Source organism: Pseudopodoces humilis, chromosome 7 (assembly GCF_049639895.1).
Source record: "Pseudopodoces humilis isolate 2021_Gansu_Grassland_sample_001 chromosome 7, ASM4963989v1, whole genome shotgun sequence".
NCBI lineage: Eukaryota > Metazoa > Chordata > Aves > Passeriformes > Paridae > Pseudopodoces > Pseudopodoces humilis.
In genome coordinates, this window is record NC_142206.1 from 13,431,108 (window position 1) to 13,457,762 (window position 26,655).

The following is a 26,655-nucleotide window of genomic DNA, read 5'->3' on the forward strand; positions in this document are numbered from 1 at the left end:
CTGGGATGCAGCACCTGACGGGCGCAGGGGCACTGGCAGGGGCCCAGAGGGGAGGGATGGACACTGCAGGGCTGACAATCCTGCCATGTTTATGAGCGGCAAGCTCCAGGAAATGTTCCACATAGCCCTCATAGTTCTCTGCCTTCAGACTTCAATGCACACGCGCGCACACACTCACACTGTCCCTTCTTAAATTTCCTTTGAGGTTTCCATGTACTGCTGCTTTCCCCTCAGGAGCTGCTTCTCCCCCCACAGGCTGTGCTGCACTAGGCTCTGCTCTGCCATCCGTGGAAGCCAAGTTGCATGCCCTGGGCACAACACATTTTGTCACTGCTTTGGGGAGATGTGGCCATAGAGTGAGATGTACAATATTGACCAAGTGGTCGCACTGAAGTTATTGCTGATCTAAAAGATAAGATAAGGAGATAATTACATATTCCCTGCTCTCACAGAAAGCACCATTTCCAGGTCCAGTGGGTGACCTACCACCTCCTTTGAAGCCTATAGTAATAAACTTGTAATAAAATTAACAAAAAGAGATCTCAGCACTGAATAAATAGTCAGCTAGGGTAAGGGGAAAAAAAAGAAAAATAAACTCCAGAAGGTAACTTCTTTTGACTTGGAAGAGGCAGAACATAGATCTGTGAACTGAGCCTAACAACAAAAATGAGGAGAAATCCCTTGTGAATCTGGATTTATACATGCATGAACACGTGTGTAGATATACAAATGTATGTCTATGTGTGCATATATTTCTTTGTCCGTACATTTATTATATATTAAATTCAAGTCCTAACTGTGCAAAGAGAATGTGATCCATCCTTGTGCCCTTTTTTTTCCCTGTGCCCTGCTGTCCAGATGTAAGCTGTGAAACACATCCAAGTTCCTTAGAACGGGGAGTGTCGAGCCAGGCAGTTCAGGCTGAGCTGTTCCAGTTATCACTCCATTGAAAACTAACAACAAATTCAAATAACAGAGGCTGTGTTTGATTCTGGATCTTTCTGGGTTTTCTTTCTCTAGTTCCCACCCCCACAGTCTCACCTCTCTCCCACCCTTCCCCACTTACCATAAAGTTATGATGCCCTTTGCTATAATAATGAATGGAATTCCCAGATTATTATTTTAGGGGCTTAACTGATTCTCGGCGGCTTTCATGTGTTTAGCACTTATACAAAGAGGCTTTTTCATATGTCTTTCAGCAAATATACAAATAGGCTTTTAGTCAGTATTCACTTTAATAGTTTCACCAGATAGTCACATTTATTTTCTGAGATTTTCTTTCGTCACTGCATTTTTGCATCACTCTGCATACAGCTGTACTACACATCCATCTATAAACCTGGACCTAGCATCAGCAAGCAGAATATCTCCATCATTAAAGTAGTCTTTTTATACAAAGATTTATACCTGCACAATGCTCAATCCACAAAACCCTAAATATATATAAGAGCAGGACTGTTGGAGCCTCTTTTCCTCTTCTGTGTGTTATTTATTTTCAAGTAATCTCAGCTGAAAGCTTTCTGATGCTGTCACAATGGCCAATTTTATATTGGACATTTTTCCCAATACAGATGTGTAGCTATTTGCCTTTTCTTTACCTCTCTGTAAATGTCATATGGACAGAAATCATTGAGTCACCAGATCATACATTTATTTTTCTGATATATTATGCTGTTTGATGTCATGTTGACATGTAATTGATGTTGGTTTTGCATTTTTTTGTCTTTGTTTTGTTTTTGGTTTCAATAAAAAGAGAATTTAAAAAAGGCTGTAGAGTGACAACTTAAGGAACTGACAGACATGAACACAGTATGCTTCTCTTTTATGATGTGCTGCTGAGTAAATGGGTATATTTCTAGCTGTAGATAATATATAGGAGACCTCTGAATTTTTGCTGTATAGTGAAGTATTTGTATAAGCCTAGCCTATAACCTCCAAAGAACTTCTTTCACTCATAAGAACTACATATAGAACATGTTTTCAATGAGGGCTTAACCCATGATTTAAGAGTCAATAAAAATTTTCCATAAAGAAATGGGAAAGCAACAATAGAAATAAAATATAACATAGCAAAGATTAAATATGTTCCACCAGCACAAGAGTGTCTTTGTACAGTAAAGAGCAGAAGGAGATGATTAATAGTAAAATGGTATATATGTCAAAGAAAAATAAATGCAATTTAGACAAAGTACACACTTATTAACAGAGAGCATCATTTATAGTTATTCAGATGGGAGGAAGGCAAGGATGAAACTACCAGAGAATCTATTTCACAATGAGAAGTCACATTCATCTTGGTTCAGGCTTCCCCCCCCTCTACAGCTGCAAAATAAAAATACTGGTGAAATCCTTGCTGACATAAAATTAATGCCTAGGTACCCAGCAACTTAAGTAGAATCAGGATTTCACTCAAGATATTTTAAGGTACAGCTTTACTAGGCAGACCTCGTGGATCACCAGTGGGAATGGGTCCACTCTTCTCCCGCTAGTTCTCACTGCAGTCACCACCACCTCTAACAGCCTTGACACCACTTTCTAAAGGGGACCTGAGGAGTGCTTCCCACTCATCCTCCTCCTGAATGGTTAATAACAGAGTCAAGAGGTGCCTGGGGCTCTCCCAGGTGGCTTTACCAGGCACTGGGTTTTGGGGCATGGGGAGGAAAGCAGGGATGGAGGCTCTTCAAAACAAGCCCAGAGACAGGTTAAGCTTAAACCAGTGAAAGACAGATTAAGGTGCATGATGGACCAAACATCCGCCCAGCACCTACCAGAAAGTTGTCACCTGACACCAACTGAAAGGTTGAACAGGAATTATTCCAGCATGGTAATATACTACAAGAAGATTTTGGGAATGCTTCATCTAGATTTGCCAGAAACTTTATGAAAGGGACCAGATGAAGACTTAGTATTTCACACATCCCAAGTTTTGAGCTAGAAAGATAGAAATATGTTATCAGCTCATATCACTCTCCGCAGAGCCACGTGGCCCCCTGAAGGTGCCCCAGCAGTGTGCTAGTCCAGTCTGTTTGTGGAAAAAACCTTCCACAATGAAATACAATTACAATCAAATATAGAAAAAATATGAAAGTACAAGACAGAAAGAAAATGACCATTTCATTCTGCATGCAAGAAACACTTTATGTGATAACTCCGTAAACACTCCCCAAGGTGCTCTAATATTTCCAAATAAGCCAATACAAAATAAATATGTTTTTACAAGGTGGGGAAGAAAGGTAAATCTTAAATGAAGAAGAAAGTTTGGAAAAGTTGCAAATAAAAAGACAAGTTTAAAACATAATTTTTTTGTTCCATATTAATTCTAGAAATTTCTACCACTCCTACTTTGCATACATAGTTACAAACAAAATGGAAAAGAGAAACAGGAAGAAAACAAGGCTTACAATTCCTGCAATAATTACCTGGAAAAGAGCCTTACTCTCCTGATATATGGTCTCATATATCTCATATATCATACAGGGAATTAAAGCCTGTATTTCTGAATATGTGTGGGTTTAGGGCACATGAGATAGAAATGTGGACAAAGTGGTAGATCTGAAATATACTTCTTAAAATACCCATTCTCAAAGCTCCTTTTTAACTACCTCTCTCAAAATCGTAAGATGTCCCAAAAATATTTTGATTATGGTCTAATCTATTCTGTGTGACCCTTGCAGAAATGATTCTTTGCAACTCCTGCAAGTTTCTTTCTCTACCACGTTTGTGAGATGAATGACTCCTTCCATTTGCAAGGAAGTTATCAGGATCTCTGCATTATAGGACTATTATTTTAAGAACTCATTGAGCTCTTGCTGTGTTCACAGATTTAAATCTGAAAGCCAGAAATTATAAACATATACCTCATTCAAGATAGTACACTCAAGTACACATTATACAAATTATTTCTGTAATGTACATTATAGCTACAAAAAGAATGACATCAGAAAACTTTATTAGCATCAAACAAGAGCCTCAAATTCTAAATCAGCTCACATAATTTCTCTTTTTCTAAACTCCCTTTGATTTTTTTTGCCTATTAAATCCAATTGCTATACAAGTTGGTGCTTGATACTCTTGAAGTCACACAGAAATTTACCCATCCAATTTAAACCATGTTATCCTGATATACCATTCTATATGGAAGTTCAATGGAACACCACAGACACCACTTATACATAGCCCAGATTTTAATCCCAGTCATCAATTGTCTTCAGGATTTTATAATTTTTGAAAACAAGTATTTCTGCACCTTTTAAGTAAACTTGAAGGCTGCCCATACTGCAGGACATGAATGGAAACATTTAAACAGAAATGATCAAATGTATTCTCAGCAAGAAAAAAAAATAATAAAAAGAACTCAAAACTTAACTTTCTAAGATTTTAAGTGTAAAATAACACTGTATCAACAAAGCCAAGTAATTCTCTCTATGAATGAAAGAATTAGAAACATGAACAGGTCAAGGAAATACATAAGAATGAAAGTTTAAAAGGAGAGAGAATCCTTGCAATTCCTTTATGGACAAAACCAATAAAGAACTAACTGCCTATCCCCCTTTCAAAATCCCAGGGTAGCATATAAATTATTTGCAATATTATTATCACTTCAGCAACACTACAATACCCATTTTATTACCAATCCATTCCCTGTAATTCCAAGAACTATGAAGCAAATGGTGATTCCCACGTAAGTGTGCACCTAAATTACATACAATGGTCTCACTAAAGAGTATCCCGGCTTTTAGGAAAGTTCCAAGGAAGTGATCTGATTTTAATCCTGTCATGCTTTTAAGCAAATGTAGATTGACTTAAAGTAAACATTGCAGGAGGGAGCTCATGCTCTAAGCTTCACCAAGCAATCAGCAAGGTATCTGACACGCTACAGAAAACCTGCAAAATCCAGCAAATAAATCTTGTAACACCCATTCAGTATCCTACGAAGCACACAGCGGGGAGCTGACACATTATTAACTGACTGTAATTTTCACAAACTGTAGTATACTAAGAGCTTTAAGACATACATGTGGTGAAATGCATTTTTATCTATCATAAATACCCATGATTTCAAAGCACATTAATCAAGATGCTTCAAATAAATCATTGGGTAAGGTTTGGTTTCTAGTTAGTTGCAAAAAAAATATTAAATATTACAGTAAGATATGGGAAATACCTCCATCTCATGACTTCACTCTAACAAAATCACAAGCTTTTTATGATGCAGTAGTATCATAAAAATACCGTGTGTATTAATAATGCAGTATGTGTAAAACAATAAAAGGACTGACTTGAGCAACAAAAAAGATAAACTTGGAACAGGCAATTGTCACAAAGTGGTGCTTCCCTTGAGTGCGGAGTTTTAAATTGAATTACATTTTATACAAACTTGCTTAAACCCTTCTCTTTCAATGAAAATAAATCCACAAGGGTCAATGCAGGTTCCAAGGAAGCTCTAATGCCATCCAGAGGGAAAGAATTGAAGATGATATGACACAGACACCAACTCTCAGCCAAAGCATCTTTCCTTTTGCCTTGGTGAAGATTTATACAACTTTACAGACAAACCTCACCTGGCTCTCTCAGGAACAGCAGAAAGCACTCCTGCAAGTGACAGATCACTGGCTTTTGAAGCCTTACATTGTCCTGCCACACACAGGAATAACTTGAGGTCCCAAGGGTTCATAGATGAAAATGGCACTTTGCCAACTCTCATTACTGCCTGCCAACCTGTAGATAATCTTCTTGTACTGTACTTCATCTGATACTTTCACATTTACAAGCCTTTACAATACTCAGCAGTTTCTATTTAAATAGAAGTAGACAAGATTAAAAAAATAAACCTAAAGTAGAAAATACAGGCTAGATGTGAAAACTGAGGGCATTTTCCTCACTATTGTCCATTATTCTTTAATGTATCATTCTCTTTCTGCATGTAGGCCAAAAAAATAAATCCAGTGTAAACACAAAAGGCAAATACCTTTTGAAGGCCAAGCAAATATTTGAAAAGCAAAAAAGAGATTCTGCTTTTATCTCCAGATCATCCTACAATTTAATGGTTAGAAGAGGGGGGTTACTTTTTTCCTTTCTTTCTTTCTTGTTTTTCTTTTTCTCTTTAGTTCAGGGAATGCAGCAGGGGCAGGTCCACACCTCATAGCTCACAGAATGGTTATCAACCTATAAACCAGAACAATAGGATAACAAAGGTCGGGTAACTATGCCATGTTTCTAACAGAGCAGAGAGAAAAATTATGGCACTGTCCAAAGCCATAAGGCAACAAACCAATGTATTAAAGGTCTTGATCAAGTATTACTTCTAAATTATGAAAATTACATGTCTGACCTTGTAATCTGATGTCTAATTTATAAGCAAAGTGCAGGTGCCTATATGAAGCTTAATGGTCTTTATGAGGTTTCATGAAATTAAATTAATACCACTCCATGGACTTGAGAGACTTGGGTCTTCAGCTATGACAATGGTATTAAATAGCACTGAAGAGGAAAAAGGAAAGAGTATCTGCAAACTCAAATGGTAAAGCCAGCAAAACATTACCAGTGAGCCCACAGTCACCTGGCAGGAAGAGTAAATGACTGACAGTTTTAAGAGAAGTTTTTAGCTGGGAATAAAGCTGTTGAAACCTAAAGGGAATCCAAGCCCCTCTTTTTTTGGCCCGTTATTACTAGTCCATGATTTTCAGGTCACCACTGAACATAAAGGTACAAGTGCTCAGTAATTCAATATTGATACTCTCCGGCCAACAGCAAATCTCTACCAATCAAACATGAATCCTGGCAATTCCACAAAAGCTCTGTAACATCATATAATGAGAACCAGTTATTTCTTAAATTGTATGTAAAAAATCCCTAAATTATCTTATCATTAAAATAAAGCCATCAGTGGTAATGTTATTAAAAATATTGGCACAGTTTTTGGGGTTAATCACTTGCTCACTGACTTCAAGGATGTAAGAAGATTTTTCCTATGGGTTCAAGATGTAAAGTATATGTGCCATATTACCTTTTATGGGACATAAAAGTGATAAACACTTCCTATAATTAAAGAAGTCAGATCAGCAAAGTGAGTTGAATACTAGAAAACAGAATTAATTGTTTTGTCTTTTAAGAAACAAAGCTATTAAAAAAACCCCTATTTTCTAGCAAACACAAAAAATCTAATTAAGCATCTGAAAGCTATTTTGATTAGGTTAATTTTCAGTTTTCACAATATAATATCACATTAGAAGATTATGGTACTGTACAGAAGATGGTAACAGAAACAATGAGAAAAGGAATTATGTTCCAGACTGCTACACAAATTAGGAGACACAAACCCTTTATGGATTACTACAGATATTGCCACAAAGGTATTTTTTTAAGATTTTTCTCCTGAAATATTTCTTAAAAAAAAAGGATTCAAAAGAATTATTTTTAAAAAATTGGCAAAAAATTGATAGTATCTCTATAATCTATAAACACTACTTTAATAATATCTTAGCTAATAATTAAACATGTACAATGTCAAATTCTCTATTTGTTTAATAATAGAAATCCTGCAAGTGCAAGGTAGAACACAGGGATGGCCACGGGCCCATTGCTATGCTTGAACTGACCCACGAATTACACAGATAAAACTGCTACCAATGACCTAGAATAATCATAAGCGCTCTCATCTACTCCTGATATTATCAAGTAATTCTCAATAATTTTTGTTGATATTGTATTAATCCTCTAAATTATGGATTGTCATCTCTGAAACTAGAATTATATGGAAGACAGACAGTATTTTTAAGGAAGTGTGCAGCTTTGCACCAAATATTAGTATGAAAATCACATGGGGTATTATTGTGCACATATACACCCACGACCATTAAATACATATATATGTTCACCCTATGTATTTGTGTATGTAGAATACATATAAATAATGGATGAAATAGAGTTATATCCGTGTGTATGCTTATATACACAGATACATAAATAAAAAAGTTCTCTAACCTGCATATTTTGCATACGTTGTTTAGACTAACATGCCTATCCACAATATGGATGGAATCCACTATGCTAATTGTTAGTAGTGAGATCTACAGTAATTGATCTAGTGCTTGTTCACAAATTTTCAGATCTCTTCCTACTCTGGTTCTAAAAACAATATTACAGGTTCACAAAGTAACGTATTTTTTAACAAGTATTTTTTCTTTCAATCACCTACTGTGTGATTCAGTCTCTAGATTTGGTTGGTATCAGTCAGCCCATTTTGTGTAGTTCTAGTTTGAAGAGGTATTTTACTATACTGACACATTTTTTTATACTAAAATGGTCACTTCACTGCTGGAGCTAAGGAAGTAAAATCAGAACATCGCCGCTGATGAATTAAAATTTCTACAACTTATATGACCATGACTTCTGTGACCTAAGGCATTATACCCTTAAAGGAGAATGATAGGGTATGATAGAGCAAAAAAAAAAATTATAAAAAGGCTCAATAATTTATTTGCTGGCACCAAGCTTTCTTTCTAATTTATTCCCTGAAAACTTCAGTTTTAGGAAAATGGGAAAGTGACATTTCTCATACAATGCAGAAATTATCAGTGATACTAGTAGATGAAGTAGTCACTTTTATTCATTCCTTTCTTTGCTTGCAAAGAAAACAAAACAGCTAAAAGCAGATAGCAGGAGACAGAGGACCCAGAAACTCAGGATTCCATGTCACAGCTGTAGGGTGCAGAAGAGAATAACCCTAATGAAGTCCATATACTATCTTTAGAACTATATCAGCACAGCTCAAAGCAGACTCTGATCCTCCCTGAAACACAAAGCTGCTATTACTGATTATTGTTTTAGTTGACTTCAACATCAATTCCAAAACTTAGCTCTTTCTTTGCAATAGGAAGTCTAGGCAAGTACGTGCTGAATGCCTAGATCTGAACCCCGACAAGCTAGGGAGGCTTATTATTCTGCTGCTTATAACACAGCAGCTCCCTTCCTAATAGGCATTTAGAACAAAACAATGTTTCTCTCCTGCAGGGTTTTATTTGGCCTTTAGATTAAACAACGCTCTAGGTTAGTAATCAGGTTTACCAGACAGTTGTCACAGGGTCACCAGCAGCTACTTTGTTTTCCCTCAACACTGTGCTCTCTAAGGTGGTGATAGTGTTAAACAGACTACAACTGATGGGAAAAGTAAAAAGATGAATCAATAGTGTCCTAAAAATACTTTTTTCAAAGGAAAAGCAGCCTATTGAAAAATCACAGACAAGAAAGATTTGGTATTTTTATACTGAATAGAATATATGTTTATACTAGTAAACCATATATCTTACCTCAATAAATGCTAAAAGCCTACCCTGATAAAGCAAAAACAAGGCCATTTGTGATTTAGCTCACATTTTTCATGCAAAAAGTGGGATGTATGCTTATACATGTGTCTTTTTTAAAATCCAAGTTAATATGGAGGTAGAACAATTCTTTAAATTGGAACTAGACAAGCACAATCCTGATGAAAACTTTGCTTTTTGAAAAAAACTTGGTTATTTTGAAAATCACAAAAAAAAAAAAAACAACCAAAAAAAAAACCACCACACACAAAAAAAAGAGCATAATTGATTAGGACCTGGCTACTGCAATGCTCACTGAGGTTTAAACACATGATTCTCCCCCTGTAAAATGCCAGGAAACTTGCACATCCGCATAAACTATTAGACAGCAGACAAACCTATATATTTTTTTACTTTATCCATTCCTGTTCAAAGGTTGAAAGGCCAAAAGGATGTGCAGCTGAAGTGCCCAGCTTTGGCCTTCTCCCAGCACCATGGAGTCTGATTGTTTGACCTATTGAAGCAGAAAGTGCCCTGAAAAATCTCCACTTTGTTCTGAACACCCGTTTGCCTCCAACACTGAACACCTGCACATCACAACCTCATCAGTCCGGTCTGTAAAAGGGACCCATTTGTGGGAAAACATTCAGTCTGCTGTCCTTTGGCTCTCACAAACTTGGGTGATTACAGTTAAAGTAAATTTACTGGGGGTTTTGTCTTTGTTGGTTGTTTTTGTGTAGTTTTTACTACCATTAAAATATTTGGCCTAGAGACTGCAAAATAATTAATAATTACACCAACACTGATTTTTACTATCTTTGAAAGAAATGCCAGCAAATTTTTCTCTGGCATCTACAAAACATACCTAAAACCTGTGTAGTAAAGACAGGCATCACATTTTACAGTTCTGTGGGTGTTATGTCCTATCATCCACTGCAGCCACAGAACTCTATTCAGAAGGTAAAACATGACATGTGTTTGATTGTTCCAGGATTTAGTAGCTGAAAATAATGTGTCTTTGAGAATGCACTGCTTCATGAGTGTGTCTTTTTAAAAAGCTACTGGAATATGTTTGGTGTAATAAGGAACACATGTAACTCCTACTTCAGATGAGGAAAAAAAGGAAAGAAAATGTTTTCCTTTAGCAGCATGTGATTCAATTAACTCTTCAAGCTCTTTTCTTTTTGCAGCTGTTTAAAATATAATTATTTTCCATAAGACAGTAAAAATGATAGCCCCAAAGGCAAAATGAAGTCTTATATTATTTTTTTTCTGTTATTAGATATGGATCAAGTGCTAATAAACACTTATGATATCTAACCAGCTTTTTTAAACACGTGGAGCACTACAGAGTTTGAAGAAAGCAAAATCCACAAGACACTAGGCCTGTTTTATTCTGATGTTTAGATGAGGTAAGTTCAATTTGTTTTTTCAGCCCTAGCATTTTACAATTTATTTTCTTCTACAAGGAGATTTCTAATAATTCTATACCCTCTCTAAAATATCTTGTAGAGATAGACACCTGTATGCAAAGCCATGAAAATGTCCTGAATGTGTTCTTTTTCCAAGAAACAGACTTGTAATTTTATATCTGACCACTCTATGCTGCTGATGCTCCGTAAGGACTCTGTAAAAGCTGGAGGAGTTTTGGTAATATTACAGCCTGAAGCAAGGCTAAGCACCACCTGCACCATATTTATCTACTTGCTTATGAAAGAGTTTCCCCCTCATTGTGTGGATAACTGACCTTAGCCATAGCTAATAAGACATGAGCTTCCTTGAACTATGCAGTTTTACACTGAATCTTATGAAACACTTCAGTGTTACCCATACAGCTTCACTGAGCTCCTAATGAACTGAAACACATTCTCCTTCCAATACTGTCACTACAGACAAGGTGTGGTCCAAGAAACAAAAATAACCTGGCCCAAACTTTGCTTTGGCCATCTGTGTGTGTAGACAAGCTTCTTCCTGGCTACTAACAGTTTTTTATAAAGTAGAGAATCAAGCAACATGTAGATATTTATGCTTCACCCTCTATATCAACTCATCTTACTGCGCCAACCATGTAGTGACAAGAATGGTTTGCTTGCTGCAGGCTGCTTCTGCAGCCTCCCCTGATTGCAGCTGTGTTTCCAGATGCATGTCTAGTTAGTCAGAGACCTCTGGAGCTTCATCTCTCCTTGGCATTAAGCCTTTAAACAGGTTGTGATCTATAGAGTCTGTGTTGAAGAAAACACAATTTTACTTAACATGAATACCCTGCCCAGTCAAACTAGTTCCAGTAAATCAGATGATGTTCTTATCAACCTGTTCCAGACACGTCTAACTTTTTTGGTTGGGTTTTTTTCTTCATTTTTTTTCCCTGTAATACACAACTGAGAACAAGAACTGGCACAAAAGCAGTGCTGCCAGCTAAACTGCCTTGTAGGGGTACATTTTTCACAGGTTACATTATTGTGTTATTGAAACAAGTCACTAGAATGGACACAAAAACCCAAGAGTTTCTGCTTGATATCTTTTGTTTATATCTTTTGCTTAAGAACATTATTTTTATCCCAGTTTATATAAATAATAATAATTAAATAACAACTAATTTACACTGGTTTATAGCTGAGGGGGATCAAGACTGTTTCTGTTCATTTGCAGATAGAGTTTGATGATTTAGGATTCTGTCAATAAGCTAATGCTTACAATTAATTTTAAAATGAACCTGTTGAACCAGTACAGGTTCAACAAGAGCTCAAGTGTCAGCTACATATATACATGAAATACAATAAATCCTAAGTACTACTTCAAAATCCAACCAATTTGTCTAATTTGTGGGTTAGTACACACATAAGAAATATAATCACCTTAATCATTCCAAATAAGCATACAGAGAGTTTCATTTTGTGTTTTACTTTTTCCCCAACAGCTCTATACTAGTTGTTCCTCATGATGTTCCAAGCAGAGCATTCCAAAGAGTCACTCGTGCAGGAAAACAGTGGAGCTAAATTCAAGTTGCCAGCTCTTTTCTAATTTTAAGTTTAGCTTTCCCATTCTGAAGGAAGCATTCTTCTCCAATACTAGTTAAAAGAGCTTATCTAATTTAACTTCCATTTTTTTCCTTAAACATCTGGGAAATTTCATTTCTCTAATCAGTTTCTTACTTTCCTCCACTAATTACAATCTTGTTTTTTCTACGTGTATCATTTCCTGTGTGATAATTTTTTCATCATTGGGTTTCTTGCTCTTTATATATTTCCTAGATGCTGGTGTTCAAACTTGGAAAATGCAGCTTATTTACATTGTCCCTGTTCTCCTTAAAATACTCAGCTAAAATGTGCCTCAAGAAGTTATTTGCCTCTATCTATATTTGAATATTTGGCATAGCTCCCAAAATGCCACCATTTTTTGCCCTGATAGCTCCATCATCAACAAATTCTAGGACTTTAATTTACTCTAACATGGCGAGACACCCTTCAGAGAACTTGGCCACCAGCTGTCCCTCTGCTCAAGGAGGCCAAAGTCACATGTGAGACAATGACACTGTCAGACCAACGCCACTTCTCCCTTTCACTTTCCCCACTGCCTCTTCTTCCTCTCTCTTTCTCCTTTGCCCAAGGCCATATCTCAATCCCATTCCCAAAACTGAAAGGTTTCTTCCTTTCTCTATGGCTCATGTAAAATTACCCCATAGAACTACATTACTACAGGGGGTCAGCCTTTAAATTTGGAATACTTTCAGTTTTTAATCTGTACTTTCCTTCTCGTATCACCACAATCCTTTTCATACAGCTTTCAGGCTATTTCATACATAACAGGCTAAAATCTGGACCCCTTTTCAGCAAGACAGATATTCTAGTCACATCATGTGCATACTGAATTCCATTCTACAAGTAAATCTGGATTCTTTTAAGTGGTACTAATTTAAGTAACAGCACACAATTAGGAAAAGTTATCAAATGTTGTATACAGACTTTCTAGTTTCCTCAGTATTAGACTGCCATTTAAAAACTTTTACACAACTCCTTTAATAAGTTAAATAGTGGAGACTACATTGAAAAACATAAATGTTTATCATACCAATTTATTATGTATCAGGGGCACAAATTTTAACATTTTCCCAAGACAGGGCTTTGAGTTTTTAAAAAATTACCAAAATTATGAGATTGTATTCAATTGACTTAATGGTTTCATTTGCGTTTCTCTGTATAAACACAGTGGTATGTTTACCAAACATCTATTTCCTTGTAACCCCAGATCATAAATCTTTGAAACCCCCACAAAAAAAAAGCTTTTTAAGAAATACGTTCATAATATCAGAAAAACTTAAATCATGCACACAGTGTGAAAACTGAAATCTAATAGCTCTGCAACATAAAAATTCCTGTAAACCCCCACAATATGTCCAAGCACAACTAAAGACAGACTTACGTAATATATTAGCTTGCAATTGCAAAGGACTCTTCAGGTTTTGTAATCAGTTCTCACACTTAACCACAAACCAGGAAAGAATTGTTATGATATTTCACAGTTACATACACTGTGTAGCTTAGAAATATGGCTTAGAAATGTATCTTCTTACCAAAGTTAAACACAAGTTTAACTTCTTTCATTCATTTGACGAAACTGAGGATCAACATATGCTGTTTCACATGCTGATACTTTAAGTGAAACAACAAAGATTCTTTTAAAAACTAAACTTCCTTATAATGAAAAACAGAAAGAAAAGATCTTGCTCCTTTGAGAAGACGATTAGCTTACCTGGTTTTGCCATTCCACACCGACAGCCCGAACAATATTATCAGCTCTTCAGGTACTAATTCTTGTTAACTGGAAGGATATTTTCTCTCTTGCTGGATTAATAATCAACTTTCCTGATAGTTCATTTGTAATTCCCTGATGGTTAACCCTTTGCAGGGCTCCCATTTTGAACTAAGCAGCCTACGCTCTTCAGCTCATTGTAATACAAAAACAACACAACATAGGCTAGCACATAAATGAGAACTAAATAGCAAGATAAGGAAAAAAAAATAAGAATAGAATATCTTAAAAAACTAAAAGCTTACAAACACTTAAAGCAAAGCTTCCTTTCTCAGAAAGACTCTAATTACTAAACCTAGTTGAAGGTAAAACAATGCATCAACAACCTGGGAGCTGTAAAGTCCAGTGGCTTATACGACTGCTCGCTCCCAGGAAGCCACAGCTCAACCTCTCATCTTCAGCCAGTGAGCAAGTATGACACATGCCTGGCTAATTCTGAAAATAACATCTTTTATTAGTGAATAGTGTGCTGAGAAATTGCCACAGTTATCAGTTTGTGCAAGGCCACCCATCTGTGTTGTCAGAAAGCAAGAGCAAGAGTGGCCAGGAGTAAAAATGAGATAAGAGAGGCCCTGAATAGCTAAAAAGGGGAGTTCAAGTGAGGTCAGAACAGTTTAAGATGGGATACCTAAAAATTATATGTAGTTTTTATTTTTGAGTGTAATTGTAGTAAATTACATTTATATTATCAGTTTCATAAAAATTCAATACAGCTCTGGCAGCTCTGTTGTGAAATGAGTAAAAAGATTGTAAAACTGGTAAAAGAGTTCAGAGATCTCATATAAGAATGGGGAACATTCTGAAAATGCTCACATAAAGAAATTTAGTCTTTAGGAAGTAAGTGATGGACCTGAGGATGTGCTTTAATTGTGGACAGAGGTTAGAGGAAAAGAAAAATAAACTTGTTGCATGAATGACTAAGGCATAATTCTACAAAAACAGGAAAATAATAAGAAAAGGGGGGGGGGGAAAGACTTTCTGAAAAACAGTAAATTGGGGGTTTGGATGCTCTTGGAAAAATATTAGAGGTGACAGTTCTGTTCACTAACTAAATGCTTTCCTCATGAACTCTGCTATAGCTGTTTTATTAAATAATATGGCAGTAGTTCTGTTTTTGCCTTGAAACAAAGGCATGGAGTCTCCTAAAGATTCTGCATAGAGACTTTAAAGATGAGACTTTATCTATTTCCCTTTGCATAAGAGTAGTCCTATAGCTAATCTGTTATTACACAACTATAGGTCTCTGCTCTCTGTTCAGTAACACCTAGTATAGTTTGCTGTAAACTTTGCATTATGTGCTTTAAAATGTATGATAAAATGCTATGAAGTTTTGAAGCAAATTTATTTCATATTTATAGCTAATTTTATTCTGTGTTTGAAGGAAAACCTTTTAGGATCACCAATAATGTGAGAAAGCTACAACAACTAAATTTATTGTTAAGTATCACATCAGTGGTACTCCTGGGGGCTCCTCTTCATGGGAAGAAAGCCTAAACAACATTTTTCTAACACGTTGGATTACTTCCCAGAGATGTGATGGCCTACAGAAGCAGTGCTGAACAAAGCAGGCTGGAATAGTAAGTCAGTAAACAACCCTTTTCAGAGGATGGCCACAAATAAGTGCAACTTTGTTTAATAAAGGCGAATTATAGCTATCTTTTGTTCTTTGGTACGTGCATTATCTTTCTCTCTTGTTCCACCTGACTAAACTGGTAGTATCTTTTCTATCACCTGACTGAGTAGTTGGCTGGAAATAATGGGGCCAAACAATCCACTATTGTTATGAGGGACAATGACCTTTCATGTCCTTGGAGCTCGCCATGACCTTTCATCTTTCCTATCCTCCAATGGTCTCTTCTAACAACTAAAACTACACCCCGTTAGGCTGAATTCCAGATTGTCATAAAAAGCCCCTTCCTTTCGAAACAAAACCAATTTTTACACCAAGGTGGTGGAGAAACACAGGTCCATTGTTCCCGCACAGATGGAAGTTAGAGTTACTAAGGCAACAGCTCTAATCCCTCTTTTTACCACCTTTTTCACATCATTGGCCTATCAAGTGTGCTACCTTTTAACTCATAAGCTCAAAAGCTGGTAGTCTAACTGACTGCCCTAATTAGCTACGATTTTCACAGTACAGACAACATGATGAGCTAATCGAAATTTGCAAAATAATGACGTACCTCCAGCAAATATTCCTCCTCCTGAGGCCCAGTCTTAGAATAACAATAATGAGACCATTATTAGAGGAGGGCATTAAAATGCTGCACTGCTGCTAAACAGAGAACTTAATTGTTCTGGTCTTGTCCATTGAATCAACAACCTATTGTTGTGGACTTGAAAAATAAAGGACTGGAGAATGGGTGCCATAATGATTGGTCTGTGCTGCCATACCAGCACTCTGTAGAATTGTTTTCCTTTTGAAACTCTTGATGGACTAGTAGTTTTGTTTAAAAGTAATATAAAAGCCAGTTGTCTGCATAAAAAGTCCTATTTATTGAAATCTTTAGAAGCAATTGCATGGATTTGTTCATGACCCTCAAGATAAAAACATAGGGACCATAATAATGCTATTTGTGGGGACTACTACTTGTAGTGATACTGCTTGTAGATAACACTGTCCTGTCTAGCTACTGCAAAAGGAAGGCATTTCCTTTGCAGACAGAAATCATGGCAGAAGGTCAAATAGTGGACAAACCCAAATCATCTGTAAAAAATGAGGATGATTTATTTTTTAAAAAATGACCTAATATGTTTGGTCATCATTTACAATTCAGGGTTTAGGACAAACCGATAAAGATATTTCTAAGCAGTCACAAAACAGGACTTCTTTTTGCTAATTAGTTTCTAGATATTAAATTTTTTTTTCTTCACCTCCAAAAAATTATACCTTAAATTTTGTCATTGGGAAACTTAATAATATACACCTCAAGATGCAGTGACTGAACTGATGCAAATTGTAGATTACTGTTAGCTTTGGATAGTCTTTATGTAAATCTGGGACTGGGAAGAAGAGACATCTAAAATCTCTGACATGCCTCTTAATTTTGGGTTTTTTTTAATTGCTAAGACATTAGAAATCACAGCTTTTTCACAAATGTTTAAAACAAATATGGTCTTGAGAAAAAATATTCTCCCAAGTCAAAAATCATAGTTTTATTACATAAAAGCATTGTTAATTAACACTATCCTGGATTCCTCTTTTAGCTTTCTCTGCAATAGGACAATTGAAAACTCAAGCAACAGTAGTTTTACACTTTGGAATGCAAACTAAAATCATATCTTATTATATTTTTATAGTTACGCCTCTTAATACATCTTCCTACACATAAATTGCTCAAAAATTAGCTATGACCCTAGATTAATATAAGCAATATAAACAAATTAATATAAAGAGTAACATTTGGGCTTGCAAGAGTTGCCATTGGTAATTTGCTATTAATTTCAATGGGAAAAAGTTTAAGGTTTAATTTTTCTCATCAAAATATTTCCTATCAAAATATTTTAAATCAATTTGAGAAAAATAATTATGAAAAGGGAAAAAAAATTGGAGAGGAAAACTTAAAGGTTAACCCAAAAGGTATTTTCAGCCATTCTAGGAACTGCTTATAAAATAAAAACTTTCTTGCATTCATTTGCAGAGCATCTTTTCTTTAAAATCCTTTATTTTGCAAATTGAAAAAATGTCTAATATAAAGTAGTATTAAATTGTAAATAAGACCTCTTGTTTCATTCAATCCATGCTTTGCTTCATTTATCTTCATCTTGTTAGGCTAAATTAATTAACAATCTCTGTGTTGCACACTTTCTCTTTTTATTACATCAAATAATGGCCTGGATAGGGGAGAAAACCCTCACCACAGGGATCTTGAAACACTACCTTGAGGAAGAGTCTCTTACATATGCATTGCTTTAGCAATATTAACTAGTTGGATGTTACGACATTTATTAAATGGATCCTTCAATCCTTCACTGCTGTAAAATAATCGTTCTGATTTTGTGAGAAACAAAAATGTTTTTTTAAAAAATATGGGGCTCGTAGTAGATCATGTTTATAATTTGTGAGCCACAAGTGCCAAAAAGAAAGCAAGCACCTAAATAGCTTTAATCAATGTTTAATATAAAAAAACCTGCAACTTTTAAATACAATTTCTGGCCAACTGTGTATAACTGTGTATACAGTCCCAAACATATTAATGTGTCAAATTACTCAAACCAAGTTACCATATCATCTGTGAATGTTCAGTATATAATTAATTGAATGTCTTGAACAGTTTCATGGGTAAATCTGGTTATTTAGACATTGTAATGGGGCACAATGTGCTAAACTACTAGGCAAGTTTTCTTCCTTTAACCTACATTATGGCATCTAGAGCAAAAGGACAAAACAGTAAAGCCTTTTTTAATCTCACCCTCAGATCAAACAACCCTCTTTCTCCAATCACAGCTTTGTGCGTGATATCTTTCTGCTAGTGTTTCTTATTTAATTAAAACAGACACTGACAGAAGGACATGGATTAGGACTGTAATGATGCATTTACTTAGATTAATCGGAGGCTCCTTTTGGACTAATGGCTTAAACAAAGAACAAAAGGAAATTGTTATGAAACAGCCTTTTATCTCAGGCAAAGGTCAAATTATGAGGTTTTTAATTTTGTCAGCCTCTGTTATATTGGACCTTTCTACTGGAACATGGGAAGTGCTTCTCTCCCCTTCGCCTCTGAGCCAAGCCAGTTATTATAATATAGCCATTAAAGCTGCAAATTAAAATGTCTGATTTTAAACCAGGTTGCTTAGCTTTCAAAACCCTCTAATTAGCATGTTGTGCATTGTTGTGAGGGAAAGAAACCCGAAATGCTAATGACCTGCTGCCAGGTGACCACATTGCTGTGCAAAATAATACAGGCTCATTCGAGTAGTAGTAATACTAATAACACCCAGCTCTTATGAATTACCCAGCTCCAGGTCTGCTCTGTACCACATGTGCTTAAAGAAGCAAGAGTACATCTAGCCAAAGATCAGAGTTCAGTAGTCAGCACAAGAGATTGTTGTATGTTAACTGGGAAGAAGTCTGTGCCTGTTCAGAGGCTGTGAGGCAGGAGAAAAACATTTGGAATCACTGTGGGCCAGGTGATACCTGGGCCAGGCACAGAAAAAAGCACAGAACAGAAATTTCTCCCCCTTTTGGGCAGAAGCTACAGATACATTTCTGTATATATCAAAGTAGACAGCCCCAACTTGCTGTGATAAATTTTGCTCTTCTTCTTTGTTCACAAAAGGGCAGCAATGCATGAAAACACCCCAAATACAGGTATACTTTTGCCCTTTCCCAGTTTACCATTCATTGCAACAAGTTCATTGAACACACAAACTTTAGATGACGGTATTTTCTTAAAATATGCTACAAGAGAAAGTCTGGTAATGCATTTTCAGAGATTCAAACTGAATAGAAAGCATTTCCTTAAATCTCATGGTACTTGAGACTCTAGGTTTTTGAATATTAGGTTTTTAGCAAACTTACTTCACACAGAATTTTGGAAGAAAAGAACTCCCACATTCCAGTGACAAAATGAAGCTTTAAGTAACTTCCTTTTTTCTAAACTGCAGAAATATTCATTAGTCTTCTGCACCACCAAAACTGTACACAGTCCCAATCCCCCTCCTGCCATGCAGTCCACATCTCTGGCAAACCAAAATGTCACCCAGCCCCCAGAGGAGCACAACCTGATACCAACAAAGAAGCAAAGCTTTGCCTCCAGTGCCAACACTGGGTCCAAACAGCAGCAGCAGAGGCAGCTGTTCAGCACCACAAATAATACCATCCTGATAAGGCCAGAATCATTAGTAGTCAAGATTAACCCCACCTGACCTGCTTTTCACCAACAGTTGAGGGAAAAACTACTTTCTCTGTAACTTGACATCTTCACCACAAAGATCATGGCCCAAGCCCTTCCAGACATACCAGCACAGCGTTGACAGCGTTCCTCAGAGGTCACAGTAGTAGGAAGTTGGATAAGATATTGAACAGCTATGCTGGCCTTGATGTCTGCTCATTCCCAGAAATCTCCTGTCTTTCTCAAGGGAGCCCTAACTGACCATTAAGGGACAAAAAATTACAGCAAAATGTCTTTTCAGTAATTTTTAATCCTTTGCTGCATTATATTTTACTTACAAGTTTATCAGCCTGGAAGGAATTTACTGTGTGAATTCAAATCCCAGTGTTCCCAAAATTGCTTCTCAATGAAAAACACAATCCGATTCCTCTCCAGATAAATTACCAAGTGACTAGGTTAGGCAAATTAAACCGTATGCATGGTCCTTTATATATTATAATCTCAAACCTATGTGTCAACACACTGTGTTTCTTGTCTTCTTTTTATGCACATTCTGCCATATTTTTGCCACTATACACCCTTACCATGTATTCCCAATCCTGAAAAAGAAGGACAACTTGCCTTGGAAAATATTAACATGAAAGCCACTTACATGACCTACATTGAAAAGGAAACTACACTTATTTGCAAAGATGGAAAATTCAATTTACTAAACACTCAAATACCTGCGCTGTTAAAAAGTGGCAAACAAAATGTTAATAAAATTAGCTACATAGTTACATTCAATGTGGTTAGAAATAGCCTGAACTTCACAGTAGTCTTCTACAACTTTGATATGTCATCAGCCAGTACTACCATTTATTTATTTGTTTAAACTTCTGTTCAGCCAAGATAATCACATCTTAAGATACGTGAACCTGTTTTCACAGACACATGTATCATCCACTAGTGTTCTTTGGCTGCCGCTTGGTTGTTATTTTTTCCTGAATAAAACCACCTCTGTGAGACAAAAACACACTGCTAAGTTTATTTTTAAAGAAAAGAAAAAGAGCTAACATCAAATGAAAAACAGACTTTGTGCATAGTGATAGGTGGCTCTATCCTTTACAACTCACAGTCAGGAAATTCTCATTATTTTCCTTTGTAGAATTCAGTTTAACTGTGTGTTTTAGAGGCATCTTGGTAAGGCTACTGCATTGATATGCACAATGCAAGTACACTGTTTCCCAAAAGTTCTATTTGTTCTTTAAAATATGTCAAGTATGCCAACACTCTTTTAGTGAGGAAGTAATAAAATCTGCATTAGTACCCTACACAGAGTATGAATTCACGCTTTAAGATCAGAGCTGCTTAGATAGCAAATTATCTGCATAATTTCCCATTTAGCAGCTAGAGAGCTGTCCAGGTACAGTCTGTGCCTCCATGAATACAGTACTTCATGTCCAGTGTTTTTTGTTGAATATCCATGTGTTATGCAGAAAAACATGTAAAAAAACAGCAGTCATCTAAGAATCCAGTGCAGGAGCCTGACAAGAGTCAGGTTGTCACAGCAGCAGCTAGAGGCATAGTACAGTAGATACACAATAAAGCAGACAAATACTACACAGTCCTGCTGCTTTGGTGCAGAACAAGGTCCTGATTAGCTTTGAACACATCACAAATTCAACTGGGTCTATTAAACTGTACCTCTGAGTAACTACAGTGCTCTGTCGCGTTGACCCTGGGAGCTCTGGAAGCCAACACTGAGCAAAGAGAATCTGCTTCCTCACTTTTCCAGCATCATTTTCATACAGCTGAGCAAAAGTCTCAGTATGGTCTGGAATGATGGACAGCAAAATAAAACATACCTCTGAGAAAAAAAAACATTGTCAAGTCATTGAAATTTCATGTATCATATGTAAGGAGATTTGATCCAAAGAGAGGAAGAAGAGGGAAGTGAGCTCCTGTTACGTCTCTTTCCTCAAGTAGCCCCCTAGATTAGTGTGTGGTTACATATATTTATATATATCTACATAATTCAACCTGTACAGTATGGAAAAACATTTACATAATGGAACCTATATAACAGTCATACAATGGAACCAGATTCTCTTGTCCAAATTAACAGCTTGCACAGAATAGGAATTTTCTCTATTTTCACATACTGTGAAGGAAGAATGGTTCTTATCTCTGAACACCAGCAGCTGCTCTCAGGGTTTTCCCCATTATGCACAACCTCCCTCAGCTTTTTCCATGTGTTCTTCTCGACAGGTACTTTGTATCCTGATCTACCTGGTCAGTCCATACTGGCATCACTCTATTTATATATAATATATCATATAACATATTATCTATCATATAGTACAGCTTTTTGTGTCTGTGAGTTGAGAGAAAGCAGAACTGTCTACTCCTTGAATTTCCAAAACACTGCATCTGGGCCATACAAACCAGCTCTCTTTCAGCCCTAACTACAGGACCAAGCAATTTAGATATCTGAATTCAAGCCAGATTGCCACATTCACCACTAGAAATTCTTTTTACTGTTTGACTCTTTTGCAGTCCTAGATATCACACCTCACTCCAGAACTCCATTCCCATCTGAGTTGTGACACAATGCACAAAATATTGCTCAAATCCTTTACAAATTTCTTATTTGGTTTTGGTACTATATAAATTGGGGTTTTTACCCCTGAATTACCACCGAACCTCTCACCCAATGTGTTAAACTTTCTTCACAATTGGAGCCTTCATATTTTTATATCTGCTAATTTTTTAAGTGCTGAGGATAAACTAGGTAAATTATGGAAGAAAAAAAATCACACAGTCAACTCCATCCTTTCTTTTTATTTTCACTTGATTTCAACAAATGATAAGACTATTGTATTCCAAACTTCTTCTTTTTGCTTCTACGAAAGAATACTGATCTATGCAATTCATTGGTGATTTTATAGTGAGTGTCCGAAATGAATTTGATAAATCATTTCCTATTGTATGTGTGTATATGTACATATATATAAAAAGAAACTGTTAAGGGATTTCAGTTTGCTGTTGAGGCCAGCACAGCTTAGAGACAGAAACCACCATGCATATACAATTACAGTGTCAGACTTACACCCACAAGATAGCCATATGGTGAACTTCAATATCTCCTCATAAAATGATTCACCAGGCAAATTTTAGCATTTGGCCTACAATTTTCCCACTAGTCAGAATTTCCCAATCAGTATTGTCTGGTGAAGGAAGTACACAAAAGAGCAAGGCCTAGTTTCGACTCAGCATCTGGCATGCTATTTACTTCTTTATGCCTGGGTTTACCTTTGTGTAAAACACCTTAACAACATCTTAATAAATCACCTTTTGCTACTGCTTTCAGATCTCCTGTGAACAAGGAGGAATGAGAGAATCTGAACCCCTAAGCAGAATGAAACAGGGATCACTTCAAAATGAAACCAAATAAATTAACATAAAAGTTTGCGGGGTTGCTTGGTTTTAATTGCATGGGTTGGACTCAATGATCTTGAAGGTCTCTTCCAACCTAGTGATTGTCTGTGTGATTCTGTGTGTAATTTTTTTTCTCTAAGGTTGGAGCTTTCAATACCCAATTGTATTGGGTAGCCAGTCGTACCTCTACATTGTTTTATTACAAAGTGAGTCAGAACAGACAAATTAATCAAGCCAGGACAGTGAGTGCACTATGTTTATTTGATATATCCTGTCCATATCTGTCTAAAGTTCAGACTGAAATCTTGCTCCAGCTGCATCAGCTTTCAGGCTGACAAATCTTTCTGAAGCTGTGCCACACAGTGTTTCAGGCCTGGAAGGTGCTGCAAATGGGCATTTTCACTACACTTCTCAAAGTCCCAAATATCAAAGTTTCACACATTAAACCCCTCAAAAGATTCACCTGTTGCAGCTTAATGATAGCTGCAAGATAAGACCATCCAGTCTTCAAGCACTCTTTTTTTTTTCTGCCCATATAATTATCAGTGTTTTAAAACTTTCCTTTCTAAAGAGTGGAAAATAAAATATAACCTATATAGAAAGTGAAACCACAACACAGAGACTCTTTTATAACTCACTGTCAAAAAGCTTGGGGTAATAGATTATGAAAGTGTCCATTTTGGTACATATTAATATTTTGGGGTATATCTAAACCTTTATGAAATGCCTATTCCAATCCAGCTGGAAACTATCATACGGAAACTAAAGCAGTTCAGTAAGCAAACTGATGCAAATAAGTAAAACCACCTATATTTTCTAATTACTGTAATCAATTTCACATTCCACCAAGCTAACTTAACACATCTATAAAAGTTTTGCTGGTAACCACAGAGAAGGAACTGTACAACTACCTGGTTTCTTCAACATTTGTGAAAAATATGATTATCCCAAATGGGTTTCTATGATTTATATATATATGTGTGCGTGTGTGTGTGTGCGTGTGTGTGTGCACCTATGCGTGTGTGTATACAAATATATACATATATAGGTCTATATACCCACATGTATAGTTACATTTAAGCAAAATCATTAGATTTTTTTCAAAGCTCACCACTTAGAGCAGATGGAAATACAAAGCTGTTTCTCTGCTTGGTACCTAAAAGAGGACACCACAAGATTCAGAACATAGCAAGGACTGCATGTGAACAGCCTCAGCGAACAGATGTCTCAGCAAAGGAGGAGGCAGCAGAAATAAGGAGAGAATGGGAATGGCAACAGCTTTGGTGAGCCCAGGATCTCCCTACAAAACTGCAGGAACTTCTGCCTAGCATCTGTATTTGACGGGAAACTTTGGCAAGCACTTCCTTCCAACAGTCCTCTTCAAATTAGAAAAGGGATGTGAGAATTTAAAGAGTTAAATGCATAAATTTGTAGCAAGGTTTAAGGTACTCCCACATAGAGTGAATATATTGAATCCTAGAAAGACAGCATTTTGCTTTATATTTTTCCCTTCAAGCCTGCACCTTTTGTCATAATGATATACACAATCAGCCTTCACTTGGTATAATATTTGTGTTGCCATACAGTTAAACAAATGTTTTTTCATTTTCTTTTAAAATAGCCTGCCACCCATGTTTCTCTAAACAGTGGCCCATCAGTCCAGCTGCTTAACATGTACAAGCTGAACAGTAAAGTCTCATCTCGCCCCCATTAAAAGAGTCCTTTCCTTATTTCATTAGCCAGAACACATGGGTAATTAATAGGACTTCAAAAATAATGGTGTACATCTGAAAGGAATCCTGATTTCATAATATCCCCACATTCCACTATAACTCACAGCATCTGATCAGCATTTGGCATCACAGTTTTAGCACAAGCAAGTCTAAGAGACCAAGGTAATCTTTCTTCATTTTTTTTTACAAAAATATAAAAAAAAAAACCTGAGTGGATATTTCTTAACTCCACTCAGTGCTCTTTTTCTTCTGTTTTTATTCTCCCTGATTCTTTGTATGAAATATGAAGGACTAGAGAGTATGAGTATCAAATTTATGGTGGATGCCTGCTATACCACACATTATAGTCTCGCAGTTGTCTGCCCTGCAGTAGGGAAGATTTGCATAGTGTTTAAATGGGCAAGAGCTATACAAACTATAGTTAAAATATTATTACATTTATGTGTTTTTCTATACCAACTAGCAAAAAAAAATAATATTTTATTCCTCTTTAGGGCAACATTTTAGTGTGTTGAGGTGATACCACAACCTAGTATATCTTGTTGATATTTAAAATCTGAACATATTCTCTTCTGTAATTCTTTCATCTGTGTGCACAATTTATACAGTAGCTTTGAGAAGGGAAAGAATGAAGTCTTTGCCTTTAATCCCAAGGGGGTTTTATATGGGGTTGTTTTTGTTGGGCTTTTTTTAAATCATTATACTCTCCCTTCCCATCACTGGTGACCATCATTGCAGCACCATACCTCCAGCTGTGAGCTTGAACACACAGCTCCCCGAAGCCAAAACAAATGGTGCTTTTCTGATTTAGAAAAAGAGACACTGAAAGTAGGGGGAAAAGCTTAAGCTTCCCTTCTTTTTGAATTTCTGCGTCACCTCTCTTACGAAGCATATGACACAGCAACCTAGCCCATATGACAAATCAGAAGAATAGCTGCAGCAATTAAGATAACAGAAAATTATCATATCTTTTAGCAGCAATTAAATATTGTGTCATCTTCAGGGGGAAAATGCTTTAAATCATATTTTTACATGACGTTTGGTAAGCCAGGCAGCCTAACTTGTAAGGCTTTTCTGTTACAGACTACAAGATGAAATTTTGTGCACCTGATGTTTCTCCTCTTAGGAAGAACTAACGCCTAAGAGGAGAGGAATTCCCACTTGCAGGAAATCCAGCACATGGTAGACACAGAGAGACAGAAAGATGTCTGGAAAGAGGGTAAATACCAATAAGTAAAAGGACAGAAGATTACTTTGGCTGTTGCACAGCAGTTACAGAAAAATAATTTAAAAGAAAAGTGTTTTTTTTTCTCCCCACGAAGTCCAGAGTACACATTTTATTATAGTGAGCTCTGACTTAATTTTCCAAGACTCAGCCTGAGACAACAGCAGCTACCAGCTCAGCAGTGAGAGGTCTAAAATTAGTATTTTTAAAAGTCTTTTTATTCTCATAAAATTTGTACATTAAAACTGACATTTTAAAAGGTTACTTCTGTGGAGAGGAACTAGCAGCTATCAAAATCTAAAAACACCAATCAAACGCAAACGTGTTTCAAA

General features: G+C 36.3%; 1 protein-coding gene across 11 annotated transcripts in view; it reads right to left on the reverse strand.

The window, feature by feature from the left end:
• The window catches only part of SOX6 (SRY-box transcription factor 6), a 372,529-nt gene that overhangs the window by 247,824 nt on the left and 98,050 nt on the right, over nt 1–26,655 (reverse strand). For 6 of the 11 annotated variants that reach the window (XM_088057369.1, XM_014252009.2, XM_088057370.1 and 3 more), the window contains exon 1: nt 14,052–14,428. The exons of 4 other annotated variants lie outside the window; for them this stretch is intronic. The gene's annotated coding sequence lies outside the window, so the exon portion shown is untranslated. One more of the 11 variants, XM_014252008.2, reaches the window with a different exon arrangement.